At 39.8% G+C, this 13010-nt stretch overlaps 1 protein-coding gene across 2 annotated transcripts in view; it reads right to left on the bottom strand.

The window, feature by feature from the left end:
• The window catches only part of SYK (spleen associated tyrosine kinase), a 58397-nt gene extending 57395 nt beyond the window's left edge, over nt 1-1002 (bottom strand). Inside the window, exon 1 of one of the 2 annotated variants that reach the window (XM_084504411.1) lies at nt 739-1002. The gene's annotated coding sequence lies outside the window, so the exon portion shown is untranslated. The remainder of the gene's footprint in view (nt 1-738) is intronic. The other variant, XM_084504415.1, reaches the window with a different exon arrangement.
• Nucleotides 1003-13010: the final 12008 nt, after the last annotated feature.

Here is a 13010-nt window from a genome sequence, read left to right as displayed (position 1 = left end):
AATCAGGAGCAGATCATTCCCTTAAAAGGAACGATTTTGTTTTAAAATGGAAGTATTTTACAATGTATCACACTATCTGTAGAATCAATGCCACCTAACAAAAGCATTGCTCAGCATTGGCCCTGAAAACATCCCTTCAACCAGCACAAAGTTTAAGCAGTGTGGCGGTAGAAAAAGAAAATTAAATGAACGTTGGCACACACAAGAAGTGATCAGCAATGAGCTGGTCATCAGGCCCGCAGTGCCCCACTTTCAGCACTTCTAGTAACACTCTATGGTTGCTTTGTCAGAAACAAAATAAGGAAGTTTGATAAGAGAGAAGCCCGTTTTTAGAGACATTTTGTCGGGTGTCAAGTCTTTGCCATATCATGCACCGCTCAGAAGCCCTACAGCGGCTAGCTGTTGTGCAGATTTCGCTCTGTTTAAAACCCATCTCCACCTGCGCATAGTTACATCTATTTTTCCCCGCTGAAATTCCAGATTTGGGTTTCTCGGACGCCGGCACTGTGCTCTGCACCTCTTTCCCCGACGTCTCCCCCCGGCGCATCGTCCGGAGCCCCGTTTGCCGGCCGCTCCCTCCCGACGGGCGACGCCGGTGCCGGGGCCCCGCAGCCCAGCGTCCCCCAACCTCCCTCCGCCCGGAGGGGGGCTGGATGCCCCACACACCGCCCCACACACACACCGCCCCACACCGCCCGGCGGAGCGGCCGCCCCTACAGCCCCGGCCCCGCTGCTCACCGCCGCTCGCTCGGACGCCGCCGCCGCCGCCTCCTGCCGCTGCCGCCGGGAGCGAAGCGGGGCAGGGCGGCTCCCCCGGGCCGTGCCGGGCCGTGCTGAGCCGTGCTGAGCCGTGCCAAGCCGTGCCGAGCCGTGCCGAGCCGTGCCGAGCCGTGCCGAGCCGTGCCGAGCCGTGCCGGGCCGCCGAAGCGCCGGGAGCGGGGCTGGACCCGCGCTGGGCTCCGCAGGAGCCGCCGCTTCCTCGTTTTCTCTCGCAGCCCCGGCTACTTCCTCAAGGGGTGTCTGTCTGTCTGTCTGCCTGTCTGCGCGCTCGCCCTCCTCTGGCACGGCCGCTGCCGCCGAGCCCCGGACCCCTCCCCCGGGCACGGCTCGGCACGGCCCCAGACCGCGCGGGGCTCAGCTCCGCTCCCGGCGTGCAGGAGCCGAGGGCGTCAAACGTGGGAGGAAAGGAATAAACGCGAGTGGCGGAGTCCCGTGTGTTTCGGGACCTTGGTGGGTTTGGGGGAGAAAATCGCTTTTGGAGGAGGGAAACAGTTTCCCACTGAAGCGACGCAGGAGCCTGTCATGGGACGGCATCTCCCCTTTGTCCTCTACTTCGCTCAAAATGTATTTCAATCAAAAATATTTTCTAGTTTTGTAGCCGCTCCTGGTGTGGAGGAGACTCCCCTGCCTCCAAACACAGCTAAAGGAAGCTCCCTCTTCAAAACCTCCTCAGCACCCCAGGTGATGGGGAGCCAATTCCCACCCAGGTGGCCCAACGCAGCTGAAAGGTGGCAACCATCCCCCTCCAGGGAACAACTGATCCTGGGAGGGCAAGTGGCACAAGCGTCCTCAGACTCGGCGAGTGTGGCATGTCTCCATCATCTGTGACTGCGCGGTGTGGCACACAGCCTGTCCATGGTGGGCAGTGCCGCTGGGAGGTGAAGCCCGCCTCAGCATTACAACAGCGTGGGGCACAAACCTTATCTTCTGTGAAGAAACACTGGCTCTCTTTTCCCATTGCAAAATGGATTGCATCCCTTTTAGTTAGTAGGGTTGCCAAAGTACAAAAGCCTCATGTCTCCTGCTGGTTAAAAATGTTTCTGTTTTCACTCTGTTTCAGTGAAGGACTTGTAATTGCTTTAGGGTAGATACACCTCATATTGGCACTGCCTACATGCTAGAAAAAAGCAAAGAATTTACAAAGCCTGATTCTTGGATATGTCTTGATGGCATGGCTCTTTTCCTAACAACGTTCAAGTGTGAACAAAGCATAATGTGCAGGAAACGGCTTTTGGAAAGTCATTACAGTGCTATGAACTCGTTTTTAAGTAGAAGTCTCATCTTAATCGGTAAAAAAAAAAAATAATAAATATTTAATGACTTCAAATTATACATGAGCTGATTACTGGATTACTGCCCAGGGTGGATTTAACTTTATTCATAGCAGGCAATATGGTGCTGTGTCTGGGATTTTGACTGAAACAGTATCAGTAACACACTGCCATTTTGCTGTTGCTGGGCACTGCTTGCACAGCATTGAGGCTTTCTGTGTTTCACACTCTGCCCCCATCCCCAGCGAGCAGGCAAGCAGTGAGCAGTAAGAGGAGGGAACATGGGTGGGACAGCTGACCCCAATGGACCAAAAGAATGTTCCATACCATACCCAGCAATCAGCATGGGGGTAGATGGAGACAGGCAGGGGGCAGTGCTGTCTTCTGTCTACTGCTGTGACTACTGCTGGCTACTGCTTGGAGACTGCCTGGGCATTGCTCTGCTTGCGGGAGGTGACATGACTGCTCATTGTCCCCCCCGTGATGTATGGCTGTGCTCTTTAGGAAGCCAGTAACCGATAATGTAAACTTATTCTTCTCTTTGGGGAAGAGGAGGGGGAAATTTATGTCTGGCAAAACAGCTATGAACAAGTTATGTCTAATGCTTCTGGAGTGATTCAGCTGATCTGTGGAATCTCCTGCCCAGTATGAATACATTCAGTAGAAACCAATAGCTTCTTCATAGCCTCCCACTAGCAGTCTCCATACAACTGCAATCATTTACTTTGTAATCCTCCATACTTTCTGTGAACATCTGAGGAAGTTTTGATGCTTAGTTTCTAAAAAATACGATTTCAAAGACATCTGCTTTCTGAGGACATGCCTATTTCCTTAATGCATCTACTGTGGTGGGAGGCTTTGCAACCACACGACCATGTGCCGTATCAACCAATGCTAGGTGGGGGAGCTGGAGCCTGGGAAAAATGCCATGACTCTTTATGGTGAAACTTCATGCTTAAAGCTGAATTTAACTTTTAGTCCAGCTACTAACTGTAGAAAAAGTCTGGATTATATATATATAAATATATATATATATATAAATAAAGAATTTCAGACCATTTCTTACATACTATGACACTGTTGCAGTCATCAGTTGGCCTGGCATTTCCACATATAATCTGGCAGAATTTCCTGCCTAGTGGCAGCAATTCAGATGACCTCTTGAACTCACAGAGCCTAAGTGGAAGGAGAGGGGTATTGCTGTCAATTATGAAATTTATTCTACTAGTTTGTTTCAAACAGATGAAAGCAGTTGCAGTTGGCAAGGGCTGAATTTTACTCCAGCTCAAGCGGTCCTGTTGCAGCTCACTCTCCAGGTAAGTAAAAATTGAAGCTGAGCATTTGTTAAAATGCCATCTCTATTTCCACAGTAAATGATGTCGTAAGCTAGGCTGACACTTTGTTGTCTGACTGAAAGTTAAAATCTCAAAAAGATGTAGCAACAAAATATATATATCATAAATGGACCGTCTTGTTTGAGGTTCAAATTACAAGTTCTTGAATACTGTACAATATCTACAGCTAAAGTCAAAGGCGTCTATCTGTGATAGAAGCTGTTAGTGTCAGTACGACGGGACTCTATGTCTACACAAAGAGAAGAACATGAAAGTGACTCATTTTTGCCTAAGGAATATAAAAATTCTGCACGGTTCATTGAATTCAGTCATGATTTGGACAAAAATACATGCTATTTGGGAGCCATTTATTGTCTATTTCATTTTAATTTTGAAGGAAGCAGTAATTCAGTGTCAGTACAATAGCAGTAAACAACATTATACAAAACCAAAAACCAGTAGCCTGAAAGCCATGTTTTTACACAAAAACAGATTTCCTGTATTACAGTCAGAAGGAACTAAGGTAGATCAGAAACCTCAAAAAGTAAGGACCGCATTTTCTTATCCTTTGGCCTCTTTCTGTTACTCAAAGAGTAGCAAAGACCCTTATTTAATATTAGAATAAGGTCTGAAGATATTACATACATTGTAAATAATTGCTACTTGTGCTTCTATAAGGATTTGATTTACATATATCTGAATTTAAAAGGAAAAGAGTTGTGGCAGTCTCTAGGGAAAACTGAGTACAATTACACAGAAGTAAACTGGGCAAGATGTACAACAAATTAATTCACCTGCCTACTAATTGCTCAAATCTATCAATTATGACTATTTTGCTAATTTTCTGTTGTCTAGATAATGCCAGTAGCAATATTCTTTGCCATATGAAATTAAGAGTAATAATTAGGAAACTCAGTGCCATCAAGATATTTTCATTATCAGCTAACACTGATATCTGCATTATGTATGTAACAGTAATAATTTAAAAACAACATAATTTTGCTTGTAGGAGCTATATTTCATACCTTCCTCCTCTATTTATACCTTGAAAAAAAAAACAACCCCACATTCATTATGTATGTCTGTTATAAGACTAGTGAAAGTCTTGCTCACTATTGATCAAGAGTAGTCTCAGGATGTATTTATTGTTTGGGAAAGATCATGATGTGAGGACATACATTTTCTGGACTTACATGACCTTACAAAATGTGTTGTGTTAAAATGAAGATATAGGCTTGGGTTAATAGGCCTGTTTTTATGACTTCATATACCACATGAGTATGGCTAGTTATCACTTTGGGCTTTTTGGTGTGTGTGTGTGTTTGTTGTTATTTTTGTTTGAATAACAATAAGAACGGTGCATTTTTTTGATCATTTTGAGCATAATGGCCAAGAGGTACAAAAGCATATACAATAGAGAGATCGGATAAGACAAAAAACAGAACTTTGCAAGGTTGAATTTTTCTTTAAAGTAATTGACTAGTAGTAGCACAGAAAATAACTAAGGCAGCGGATAACAAAAAGCTGATAAACACATTTTTAAGAATTCTTGAGCAAAGCCCTTAAGAAGACCCTTCAGAAAACCCTTCAGAAAACTCTTACCACTCCTATGAAGAAAGGCCAAGAGAGCTGATGCTGTTCAGCCTGAAGAAGAGAAGGCTCAGGGAGTGATCTTATCACAGCTTTTCAGTACTTAAAGAGAGCTTATATGAAAGATGGAGAACAAATTTTTGCTCAGGCACACAATGACAGGACAAGGGGGAATGGCTTTAAACTAAAAGAGGGGAGATTTAGATTAGAAGTTAGGAGGAAATTCTTCACGCAGGGGTTGGTGAAGCACTCACCATCTGTCCAAAGAAGCTGTGGATGCCCCATCCCTGGAGGTGTTCAAGGCCAGGCTGGATGGGGCTTTGAGCAACCTGGTCTGGTGTGAGGTGTCTCTGCCCATGGCAGGGGGGTTGGAACTGGATGATCTTTACAATACCTTACAACCCAACTCATTCTATGATATGATATGGTAAGAATTCATGAGTTAAAGAATTGGTAAGCTCTTCTTGTGTGAGAATCATGATAAAGGCAATAACAAAACTAAAGAAAACAAAACAAATTCATCTTTTAACTGTCATAAGATTGAGTAATAATGAGGAAAGATTCTGTTTCAGCACCACTTCCAGAAGAATTTAAATGTGTGAAATACTGGATCTCTATACTTCTGAAAATTATCTTGGACTGTTTCAAAGAGCAAGCAAGAATGGTGTTGGAAGCCAGTATGCTAGAGCTGAGGATTGCCTTGTCATAAAGTCATACCACCTACATAAGCCTTTTTTCATTATTTGCTGTGTACAGACATTCTGGAGTATGGACTGGATGTGTTAGGGTACACATTTTCTCACTCCTGTTCTGTTTGTGATTTCACCTTGTTGGGGGATCATATAATGGACAGGACAATTCACCATACCACCTCTTGTGTACTACAATGTTTAATGCCTGGTAGGCATTCCTTTGCAACCATCCCAGAAATATAAAAGCATGACACTAATGAATGGAAGCATACTGTTAGGAGAGACTGTCTGGGTTGGACATAGAATACAATTAGCTATTATGCCACATGGTAACAGGCATTGGCATTTAAAGTCTAAAATTGAATTCTACGACTATTAGATATTAACTTGTATTAGATATTAACTTGCATATTAAAAGCACACAGGCTTAGGCTGAATTTAGGGCATCAGCAAATACAGAGTAAACTAGACAAAAGCTACAAGTCCCTAAAAGAAATTAGAAGCAGAGATTCTACTTCCCCAAAAAAGTGTTCCCAGTGTAATCCTACTAGTATCCCACAAAAGTCATACATTTTTATTTTCAGTTGAAAGATGATTGGATTTGTAAATAGTATGAATTACTTAAATAGTATAATTTATTTATTTATAATCATACTTGCAGATAGTATGAAGCTAATTCAGTACCAGCTAAGCTTATAGGTCTTTTCTACAGTATTTCTCACAAACTCCATGGTCTAGAAAGACATATATTAGTTAGGCATCTCATGCCATGTCTTTGTTAACGAGCCCTTCCCTAATCTAAGGACTGGGGACCATACGAGAGAGGGAGAATGCAACAGTCAGTGTGGATCCAGCCACAGATTTATTCTTGATGCAACAGATGTAAGCTGCTTCCTGAAGAGCCACTTTGCATCTTTGCACTGTGGTCTGGGACCTCTTTCTTATTTGCTTAGATGCAGTGCTGGCCCAGTCCACATCTGTGCATTTATACTTAACCTATTGAACCCTTCTAGAAAGTGAATTAGCAACCATCCTTAATGCTCAGAACTAATAAATTAAGTTGGAAACACACTGCTTCCTAAGTGAGCAGAAAGGGCGTTTCCAACAGCAAGAACTACTCCTTTTTATAAGAACAGAGTGTGGTGACACACCCTTTGTCATTTCATCAAACCAGGTTATAATTGTCACAAATTTTGGCTGATGCACAGAAAGCATATGTCGTATTTCTTGGAATAGAGCTAGCACTGGAAAAGATACAATTACATTTCCACAGCACTGCACTTGAACTAACCTGTCCTGTCAGATCTGAGCTGATGTTGCATCCCAGTCACAGATCTTTTTCCCACCAAATTGTCTGGGCACTTAGCTTAGGATTGTCTCAGTAGCTGTCTCAGGCTGCCTTTTTATAATGCAAAATACTATCCATCTGCTCTCATAACCTATTTTCCTGTCTCTACAGTGAGAATATACAATTCCTTAATGTCAGGAGTTCTCATACATAATTTAGTTTGGGTTTGTTTGCTGCTGATGTGTAGCTGGAGCCTTCATGCTGAACCATTATATCTGAGAAGTTGTAACCCATAGAATATCTTAGAGATGCACAAATAACACTTTTCTGTTTTCCATCGTATTTTGCTTCATGAGTCTTAATTTATCACCAGCTTTACTTTTCCATAGCCTGTCTCTGAAATCTTCCAAAAGTAGTATGTAAAATAACACGGAAGTTTGTTGTTTTGTTTTGTTGATTGTTCTTATTAAAAAAAATATATGTTCAGAATGCTGTGAACTGATAGAATTGGCTTTAGAATCTCTCCCTTATTATGTTGCAAAAATCTGCATATCATGCCTTCTATTCTGTAAGAGGAACAGAACTATGTGTCCAGATGAATATGTCATTTATACAGGTACTCACATATATCCTGGTATATTTTACCAAAAATAAAACACCCTTCCAAGAGCTACAAAAATGTCTGTCTTCAGGAAGACAGATTTTTATTTTTATTTATTTATTTATTTATTTTTCTCCAAAAAGCAGAAGGATTTCACAATTAGAAAATTTTAGGCTTTTTTTTTTTTTTCCGACTTTTTTTTTTTTTTTTCTCTCTGCATTTTATTTGTGTCATACTGTAGGAAAGGCACAAAATAAAACCAAAATTTGGTAGGGTTTAGTGGCATGTTTTTCTCCATATGCTTACATATATATACGTGTGAATTTTAAATGTCTTAGAAAAAATATCTTTAATGGCTTGTATGCAGCTAAGGCATGCCTTTAGAAACATACTTGCCTTTAGAATTTTGCAAAGGTATGAAAAAGAACTATATCAGCATGATAATTGTTTTTCTTACTCTCTGGTGCTACTGATTAGGTCTGGCTGGTCTATGCAAGAATGTAAGCAGTCACACAGACATGGAATACTTTCAGAGTGAAGAACCCAGGAACAACCTCTACTTCATGTTCAAAATGAGGCTCCAGAGGGCAAAACAATTCAAAAATGTTTAGAATGAACTGTGAGTATGGGACAGCTAAATATGAGCTGTCTCTGTTGTTTCCCCTTCAGAATGTGAATATGGGAAAAATTGTCTCAATCAAATTTCTATCAGAATAGGTGCAAGTGTATATGTGAAAATATTCGTAACTTGAGAACTGAAACTGCTGGGGGTCTCATAGGAAGCAGGAAACAGGAAGCAGAAGTTTGTTTGACATTCAATTTATTTAGATTGATTTTATAGAACAATGACTTTATGTCTAGCAGACCTCTTGAATAATGCTTTAAAAGTTATCTTCAATGATTATAATGTCTGTTGTGTCTAACCATGCTCATAGAGAAGCAAAACTCTTATGAAGCTGTGCTGAGAAGTTAAATGAATGAGCTTTATATGAGAAAGGAACATCTCTCTAGATTATTTTTTAAATGTAGGCATGATGTCTGAGTCAGAAAGAGAAAACAGTAGTTAAAGAGGAGCCCTTTTATAATCACATACGGTATTGCAAACAGCCCTCATTAGGCATGGAAGTATAAGCACTTATGTCCAGCAACTTTAACCACACGGGTGATATCCTTTTCGATGTGTCATGACCACAGTACTCTAACAGCCTGTGAATGCTAAAGAACAGACACAAACTATATACTAGTTCTTGAAAGATAGCTCTTTTTTGTTAGTCCTATTTATTTATTTATTTTCTGCTGTAAAAGCATGTGTCAGAGACAAAATCAAACAGTTGGAAATTTGGGTTTCTTTAAAAGGGCCAGGCTGAGGAAATACGTTTCTTTTTCCCTCATTTCTCCCCCCTCCCCCTTGGAAAGTACAGTTTCATTTCATTTCATTTCATTTCATTTCATTTCATTTCATTTCATTTCATTTCATTATTTCAGTGAATTATTCTCTTTATGTGCTCTGCAGAAGTTACAGCCAAATGGCTATTGCTTTCCCAACTTAATTCATGCACCTTTTAAAACATGAAAAATGCATAGGTTACAAAATGAGAGAGGTGCTCCCAGTTGGCTTGTGGAGCTAAGGAACTACTCAGGTTGCTAAGCCCATTACTTGGGTATCTTAGGAGAATTCCAGCAACTGGTTGTGTGATATCAGGATTCACAAGATCCCAAAGGTACATACAAGTTTCTTCATAAAAAGAGTTAGAAGAAGTAGCAGATTTTTGCTGTGATTTTGATTGCATGCAATCATTTTTTTTTTTTTTTTGACAGATTTCAGGTATACAGTTGTAAAATCTCATTTCCTAAGTTTCCATTATCTCAGCTTAACATCATTCATCATGGAAATCTGTGAGGAGCATTGGTTTGAACATATTATGTATTCATCTATATGCATCTGTGTTACTATAAGGCAGTGGTAGGTTACATGCCTCTAGGGATAGCTGATTTACTTTTTGAGACTTCCTACATCTACACACACACACACACACTTGGATTTCCCAGCATCATCTGTTTGTTTCTGTTCTCTCTCTATCTATAGCCATAATTTATATATTCTTAATGTGTCATATCTGTAACTCTTGTATGACAAAGAAATGGGCTTTCATCTTTCTTTCAGTAGAGTGAGTGTCAGTGAAAGGATAGCATAGGTTTTTTGAAAAAACTGTACTACATTAACACATGATTTAAGTGTTACTGCTTTCAAATTCTGTCTCCTTAGTGGCACCATGTACTGCATTAAACCAACTAAGACAAATAACTTATTTTGTATTGAATACAATGAAATACATAAAGAAGCTATGAAAGAACATCAAGTCTACTTTTCAATGTGCTGAAACAATAAACATCTCATTCAGCAGTTCTTCAAAACATAATAATGTGAGCCCACAAAATAAGCTTCTGATTTATTTTTTCAACTTATTATTATTTATATAGCACCAGAGGGGTAGATGACATTTCAGAGGTTTATAAAGCAAATCCCGAGCATTGTGGGTGTAAAACAAAACATGACAAATAATAATATAGTGGTGTGTGGGTAGGAACAAGGTGAAAATAAAAACTAAAAAGAAAAAAGGAATGAGACCTTACCTAAAGAGGGTGTATGTAATAAAATATATCTATTAAGTATGGACACACACTTAGAAATACCACAGTAAAAGATCATTGAGGTCACAAAGTTAAATAATTAAAGAACTGCTAGAATTTAAGGTCATGTACAGAGTTTTAAGTTGTCCTGCTTCACTGCATATAACTTCGGATATTGTACAGCCCATAAGCCATCTTTTCCAGGAGCCCTGGCTCATGTCATGAACAAGATTCACTGGCTCTGACAATGACTCGGGTTGATGGAGATGAGTTCTGCTGATGGAATTCACATGAGTGCAGGAATTTTTAGCCTAACTGGACACTTCTCGAAGAATGAGGACTTGCCTGTGAAGGGGTGTGATACCATACATTCATGCACAAGTTTAAAGCACAAAAACTGTGCACAGAGCCTCCTCTGTGGATACCTTCCACTGCAACTGAGAGAGCCTGTCAGTGTGTTGGCTCATCATACTTTTGGAGAGGAAAGCCCTTCTTCCTGCCTCCCTCTCCTCTTCACTTTACTGGGAAGGTGGCAAAGAGTACCCACACGGGTCAGCAGGGAGGACAACTGATAGATTCCACATCAGCTCTCATTATAGTTACCACACAGCACAAAATCTCTTCCACTCAAACTGCTCCATGACATATATCAAATACTTGTTTCTCTTCACAGAGTTGTTAGAATTCATCACTGAATAGTCCTAAATATTTTTTGACATAGACAAAGGTACCTTTATTCAAGTGTTTTAAGGGATTCAGAGAAACTATTTCTGATAAACTTTAAAAGAGAAATTATGAAAGAATAAATTTTATGCAGGCACTGGAGCATGTAAAAACTCAGTGAGGGGTCATGGTCTGATGAAGTTATAAGCAGCTGACGACAGGGCCTTCTGGAAAGGTCATGAACTTCAACTACAACTCTATCTGCCGCATTTGCATCATTCTGTTTTTTGTTTATACTCACTGTTCCCCAAATGTCAAAAAATGTTCAGAGATTATTTCAGGGGTAGAAAGTAAGAAAGGGAGAAAGATAAATAAATGTTTACAATGATTTTCATTAATTCAAATGTTCTTTCCTGTTTTAAGAATCTTCTTGAAAGTTCTTCTTGTTGATTTAAGGATCTACAAGAAAACTTGTGAACCATGTGATAGCTGAACTCTTTCATCCCAAGAGTTCCAACTGAAAAGAGGAAATGTGTATGTCAGGTTAAAATGAATAGCAGATAATATGCATAGCAGATGACTGGTGGCTTATACAGTCTCTATTTGGGAAAAAAAAAAAAAAAAAAAAAAAAAAAAAAAAAAAAAAAGATAGATAGATAGATAATGAAAATCATTATTTCCACAACAGGATTTAACTAATACTCCAGTTGATGGAGAAAATAGAACGATGGGAAGTAGGATCTATGCACACTGGACAAAAGTGATTTTTACCTGAGGCACAATATCTGAGTAGTGTTACCAAGCTAAAACCATGCCTTTTCTGTAAATCAGTTTATAAATACCTTTCCCCATGACTGCCAGTCTAGCACTGATAATTACTGCCGTATCCATCCACACTTTCTCTCCTTTTGAATTACTTTCTAATGGATGACATTGCTGGATAACAAGGAATCAGCTATAGAATGTTAAAAATATTGGATTAATTTGACTTAGGGTCTAAAATTACTTTTTGACTTCACACTTCAGTCAATTTGAGATGGCACTATACAATATTTTGTTATGAAATACTAATTAATTTGGAAAAAGTAAATAACAACGTAGAAAAGCTAGCAGCTGTGCCAGGGAGGATTCCCAAAATGTCATTCTGATCTTACCATAAATTTTACTCAGTCACAGTAAGAGGTAATAACAGAAAACTACTTTCTCACTGCACCACACAATCCTTAACTAAGCTCTGGTGTGAGAAAAAGATTGCCTTGAAAATGTCAGTGAGGCAGAGAGCTTTATGACACAACAATGTTATTCACCTCAGTAAATCTCTGCTGCTCTTTTATCTTGAAAATGTGACAGCTGAGATAAAAAAGTATTTTTCACACACATGCACAGAAAGAGAGAGAGAGTGAAAATAAAAAGCTGTAGCAATAAGAATCTCTAAAATATAATCAGGCCCTGCCCTGCTGGAAAAAGTGCAGGAACTCAGTCTATAAAGAGTAAGAAACATTTACACTCAGAATCATGGCAATTCCATAAGGATCATAGCAAGGTGATGCTTTCATCACTTAAAGGATTTTACCAGATTGAGGAACACAAAACACTTATTCACTCAAAAAAAGTAAAAGTCTCATTTTCCTTACATATTTATCTCTGTGCCATTACAGTTCATATATATCTTCCAGCTGTGATACATGAACTTGAAAATCTTTGGGAAAAAAAATCCTCATTATTTGGCTTCAGGACAGTCTGTGCCCATTGCTAACCAAAGTTACAAATTGGAAGCTCCACAGTTTATATCAGTTACTCAGAAGTAATAGCACTGATTCCTCCTAAGAGCATATACTTATCAAGGTTTTCATCATATGAGTGATGATGGCTTGAAAGATTTTAAGTAAGATTATTTTTAATATATTGTAACTCTATTTAATATCGTTTTCCAGGGAAAATTCTCAGCAGACTCTCAGCAGTCTGTTTTCCACATTTCAATGACTTGATTTCACCACAAGGGCTTCCCAGAATCTTTACTATTTTTTGATTGCATTTCTTTCTGTAGTAAATTCTTTTCTGAGACTGTCTCAGTTAGTGGAAGTGGTCCTGTCTAATCCAGTAGTCTTCATCTCCCAGGCTATTTCATAGTAACCTGTCTACATCCACAGAGACACACAC

This window comes from Aythya ferina, assembly GCF_964211825.1.
Source record: "Aythya ferina genome assembly, chromosome: Z".
Lineage (NCBI taxonomy): Eukaryota > Metazoa > Chordata > Aves > Anseriformes > Anatidae > Aythya > Aythya ferina.
The sequence above is the reverse complement of the archived record's forward strand: the minus strand, read 5'-3'. Positions and strand labels throughout refer to the sequence as shown.